A 6,172-nucleotide genomic window follows, 5' to 3' on the forward strand; every position below is an offset into this window, starting at 1 on the left:
TACTGCAGCCTCACACTCCTGGAGTCAAGCAATCCTTTCGCCTTAGCCTCCCAAAGTTGCTGGGATTACAGACATGAGCCACTGTGCATGGCCTGTTACGTTTTTCAGTAAAGGGAATGTAATGGTCAAAAGTAAAGTTAGTTTTGTAAGTGTCAATCCAGGCTTTTGGGATATACTTAAAAGACTAAATTTCCCTAATAAGAATATACTCAGTTTAAGTCGTTTGGGAGAGTTGGCCAGTTCTATATTAGGGAGTAATTTTTTAAAAATAGAATGTAAAAGTCAAACAGAATAATGAATTTCTATATACATACAGCCCAGCTTCAAGAATTAAAAACGTTTTGCAAATGTTCCTTTTCCCCAATTTAAGTTCCCTGTTGTATTTAAATACAAATGCCAGATACCGTATGTCACTCATAATTTTTGATTATGTTTTAATTAAAATAATTTGATAAATTTTTTAAATTATGGAATGTGACATAGTATGGTATAATATGGTATTTAATTCTTAAAATACTTTTAACAGGTAAATATTTTCTCATAATGTCAGTATGATATCTAACATTATCTGATATTCAGTCCATATGTAAAGTTTCATGAATGTGTGAAGAAAATGACATTTTATAGTTGATTGGTTTGAATCAGGACCCAGTCAAGACGAGACTAGTGGAATGAATGTCACTATGATGAAATATTGAATATGGGAAATTCTTGAAGACAAATGACCCAGTTTTATTAGCAAAAAAGTGGAATGAGCTTGGAGGTGGAGAATATACATACTCCTGAGACATATTAGCATGTGGTGGACTCTTGTCCCAATTCAAACAAATTGACTGTAAAATAAAACTTTTAAGCAGAATTTATTATAATAAATTCAGTAGGGATGTTAGAAATATATTACAACTTTTAATAAAATAATGGATCCAGGCACCTAATCATCATCAGAGGCTAAATCATTGGGTGAAAATTGGAGGATATATTAGTCTGTTTTCACACTGCTGTAAATATACTACTTTTGAGACTTGTTAATTTATAAAGGAAGGAGGTTTAATTGCCTCACAGTTTTGCATGACCGGGGAGGCCTCAGGAAACTTACAGTCATGACAGAAGGGGAAGCAGGCACATCTTACATGGTGGCAGGAGAAGTGAAACCCTTATAAAACCATCATATCTTGTGAAAACTCCCTATCATGAGAACAGCATGGGGTAACTACCCCCATGATCCAATCACCTACCTGCCTTGACACATGGGGATCATAATTCAAGATGAGATTTGGGTGGGGACCCAGAGCCAAATCATATCAGGGGACTTTATCATGGAGGGATTGGGCTGGCAATGCCTGAACTCAGTGATCAGTCACAACCTAAGTTGGATAACTAGACGGTGTACTTCCTGAAGTGATGAAATGGGAAGAATGCAGCACCTGTCTTAAAAAAAAAAAGTTAACATGGAATTTAGCCTCTCGATTGTAATATAAAGGTTTTAGCTCTTTGCTCTTCATTTCTTGCCTTTCATCTAATTCCTTGAGGTAGCAGTTTAGTGTATTGAAAGGACTTGGATTTTTTGGCACCATGTTTAGAACTTTAGTCTCAGATCCTCTCTGACACACGACCAAGTAAAATAATTTTATTTTGTTACTTGGGATTACTTAGAAGTGATATCTATGTTACAGGGTGATTGAATCATTTAGCAGATTATCTGGCATTTGGTAGTTCCACTAGAAAGTAGCAGTTACTTTTTCTATAAATGTTTTAACCCAAACAACTTCTTGTTTTTTGTTTGTTTGTTTTTCTTGAGATGGAGTTTTCCTTTTGTTGCCCAGGTTACAGTGCAATGGTGCGATCTCAGCTCACTAAAACCTCCGCCTCCTGGATTCAGGTGATTCTCCTGCCTCAGCCTTCCGAGTAGCTGGGATCGTAGGCATGCGCTAGTATGCCCAGCTAATTTTTGTATTTTTAGTAGAGACGGGGTTTCACCATATTGGCCAGTTTGTTAACTCCTGACCTCAGGCGATTCACCTGCCTTGGTCTCCCAAAGTGTTGGGATTACAGGTGTGAGCCACCATGCCTGGCCAACTTCTCATTTTTTAAGTAATTTTAATTGTTCTCTGTGGCACCAGAAGTTACTGTCAATTCTAGTTTTGATCCATTAACGTTTTTCTTGCAGCATTTCACTGAAATTGGAAGGAGAACTTTGAAAGAAATTTGTATTTAACAAATGTGTTCACGATTCAGATTGATTTTTTTTTTAATCATTCACTCCTTTCTTGGTTTTAATGGTTAATTCTGGTAAGAAATCTAACTAATTAAAAGACTGAGAAGGCTAGGCATGGTGGCTCACACCTGTAATCCCAGCACTTTGGGAGGCCGAGATGGGTGGATCACCTGAGGTCAGGAGTTTGAGACCAGCCTAGCCAACATCGCAAAACCCCATCTCTACTAAAAATACAAAAATTAGCTAGACATGGTGGTAGGCACTTGTAATCCCAGCTACTTGGGAGACTGAGGCAGGAGAATCCCTTGAATCCGGGAGATAGAGGTTGCAGTGAGCCGAAGTTGTGCCATTGTACCCCAGCCTGGTGACAAAAGCAAAACTCGGCCTCAAAAAAAAAAAAAAAAAAAAAAAAAAAAAAAAAAAAAAAAAAAAAAAAAAAAAAAAAAAGTGAGGCATAGATTGTATAGATTTAATAATGAACACTTGAATTAAATACGCTTTGAGGCTGGAATGCCATAGGCCAGCAGTCAGTGTAATAAAATGGAATAAAGATTAATAGATTTTTATAAGATCCCCCTGCCCTGGCTACCCAGGTGACTTAAAGATTTTTCCATTGTAGAGTTTTTAAAACAAAAAAATCAAGTGTTTTTAAAAGCTGTTTGGTTTGCTTCTAGCTAAAGACAACATGAGCAAGTATGGTTTTGAGAATGACAAAAGCAAGCCTTTATGATATTTAGAGTATCTCATTGCTAGGGGCGTTTATTTTTAAAAGATCTCGCTGTTTACACTTTTAGATTACTTTGGAAACATTTAAATATTTAGAGTGTCCTCACAACAACTGTATAACATGAGAGCAATATGGTTTGCCTGACAGCAGAGTTCGTTGGACTCAGACCCTGTTGACACCTGTATTATGTGGACAAGTTACATAATCTCTGCCATCTCCTCATCTTTGAATTGGAGTACTAATACCTAACTTCCTGAGGGTTGTGAGTATTAAATGAAATAATTTACATAAAGTGCTAGTGAATAGGAGCTATTATTTTCACCATTTCTTGATCTATTCCCTCTATTCTTGGTTTATCAGTATTCTATAGCCTACAAATTATTTTCTTGTTATTTTGTTTTTCACTCTATAAGAATCATATAAAAGAGTGAAGTGCAAATAGAAATTATCTCCATTTCAATATTAGCACAGTACCTTTTTCAATCCTTGTAATTTTTTGGTGTCCTTTAAATGTTTCTGCCGGGCGCGGTGGCTCAAGCCTGTAATCCCAGCACTTTGGGAGGCTGAGGGGGGTGGATCACGAGGTCAAGAGATCGAGACCATCCTGGTCAACATGGTGAAACCCCGTCTCCACTAAAAATACAAAAAATTAGCTGGGCATGGTGGCACATGCCTGTAATCCCAGCTACTCAGGGGGCTGAGGCAGGAGAATTGCCTGAACCCAGGAGGCGGAGGTTGCGGTGAGCCGAGATCGCGCCATTGCACTCCAGCCTGGGTAACGAGAGTGAAACTCCGTCTCAAAAAATAAAATAAAATAAAATAAAATAAAATGTTTCTTAGAGGCAGTATATAGTTGGGTCTTGCTTTTTTATCCATATAACAATCTTTTGCCTTTTAGCTATGTTTGGACAACATGCATTTAGTGTAATTATTGATGTGGTTTGGTTTAGATCTGCCATCTTGATATTTTCTGTTCCATTTGTTCTTTATTACTATTTTCCTCTTTTTCTGCCTTATTTTAGGTTATTTTTCTGCATATTTTATCTCCTTTGCTGGCTTATTAGCTATAACTATTGTGTGTGTTTAGCAGTTGCTTTAGCATTTATAGTATACATGTTAAAAACCGTCCATGTTAAAAACCCACTACATACATACATATATATATATATATATATATATATATATATTTGCTTTAAATCATTATCTTTAAAAGAGATGTAAATAAGAAAAGAAGCCTCATATTTACCCACAGAGTTAGCATTTCCTATGCTCTTCAGTCCTTGTGGAAGTTCATATTTTCATCTGTCATGGTTTTCCTTCTGCCTGAATTACTTCCATTAACATTTTTAAAATTGTGAGTCTGATGGTAAATGAATTCTGTCAGCTTTTGTATGTCTATGAGTCTCTCTATTTAGCCTTCGTTTTTTGAAAGATAATTTTGCTACGTATAAAATTCTAGGTTGACAAAAGATGTTGCTTACCTATCTTCTGGGTTGCATTGTTTCCAACAAAAACATCTGTTATCTTTGTTACTTTATTTATGTCTCTTTTTCTTTCACTTATTTCAAGCATTTTGATTATAATTTGGCTTGTGTGGTTGTCTTCATGTTTCTTGTGCATGGGTTTCTTGAAATTACTGGGTCTGTGTGTGGGTTTATAGTTCTTACCAAATTTGGAAAATTTTTTGAAGCATTATTCAAATTTTTTTTTGCCCTTGTCCCTAGGGACTCCAGCAATACATTAGGCCACATGAAGTGATTGCACAGATCACTGATACTTTTCATTTTTTTCAATATTTTTCTCACTGTTTCATTTTGTTTATATTGATATATATTTTTAAGTTCATTAATCTTTTGCTCCAGTGTCTAATTTGCCTTTAAAGTCATCCAATGTATTTTTCACCTCAAACATTACCATTTTAATCTCTAGAAATTTTTAAGTCTTTTTAAAAGACATCTTTCATGTCTCTACTTAACATGTGAAATCTTCCCTCTAGTTCCGTGAACATATGGAATACTGTTAGAGCTTTTAATAGCTTTGCTTACTACTAATTCTGTTATCTCTGTCATTTCTGGGTTGGTTTTGATTAATTACATTTTCTTCTATTATGGGTCATATTTTCTTGCTTTGCATACCTGGTAATTTTACCTTTTACCTTATTGGGTAAAATTCTGTATGCTTTATTGTAGGACATGATTAAGTATTTGAATCAGTTTGAGCTCTTCAGGTTTGGGTTTTAAGCTTTGTTAGACAGGACCAGGGCAGCATTTAGTCTAGGGCTAGTTATTTCCCCACTACTGATGCAAAAGCCTTTTGAGTACCCAATGTTCTCTGAGTTATCAGATTTTCCACACTGGTTGGTAGGAAGAACTATGTCTGGCTTTGTGTGAGCTGTGGGGTTTGTATTTGCCAATTATTAGAGTCTAATCCTTTTGGGTTATTCCGTCCTGGCCTCAGGTTGGTTCCTCACACACGCATGTTGATGAGTCCTCAGGTGAAGGCTTCAGAGGGACTAGTTGCAGATCTCTTGTTCTCTGTGCAGCTCTCCCCTCTCTGCAAATTCTAACTCCTTTGGCCTCCCTGGACTCAGCTCTCTCTCTTTACCTTCCACTGGCTCTACCTGCATTGTGTCCTGGAAAATCTCTCCAGAGTAGGAATCTATGGCAATCCTTGGGTTCACTTTGTCTCCCATCTCCCAAGAATCACTGATCTTTGTTTCCTGTTGTCTCGTGTCTCAAAAACTGATGTTTATACAGTTTTCTGGGCTTTTTATTTGTTTCAAATAGTAGGATAGTAAATCTGGTCCATGTCAATATCTGTTTTAAAAACTAAAAAGTGGCCAGGCATGGTGGCTCACACTTGTAATCCCAGCATTTGGGAGGCCAAGGCAGAAGGATTGCTTGACTCCAGGAGTTCAAGACTGGCCTGGGCAATATAGTAAGAACCCCATGTCTAAAAAAAGAAGGTAAATAAAAAGTGAGGGTCTATAGCTTGTTTCAGTTTATCCTGTGAGATATGAGGGGAGCCAGAACTAGAATCTAGGCATTGAATCAAAACCTGGTGCCTTTTTTAACATTGCCTTTTTTAAAAATCATTTTAAAATTACATTGCCGGCCGGGCACGGTGGCTCAAGCCTGTAATCCCAGCACTGTGGGAGGCCGAGGCGGGTGGATCACGAGGTCAAGAGATCGAGACCATCCTGGTCAACATGGTGAAACCCCGTCTCTACT

The sequence above is a fragment of the Cebus imitator genome, unplaced genomic scaffold, assembly GCF_001604975.1.
Source record: "Cebus imitator isolate Cc_AM_T3 unplaced genomic scaffold, Cebus_imitator-1.0 Scaffold668, whole genome shotgun sequence".
NCBI classification, from domain to species: Eukaryota; Metazoa; Chordata; class Mammalia; order Primates; family Cebidae; genus Cebus; species Cebus imitator.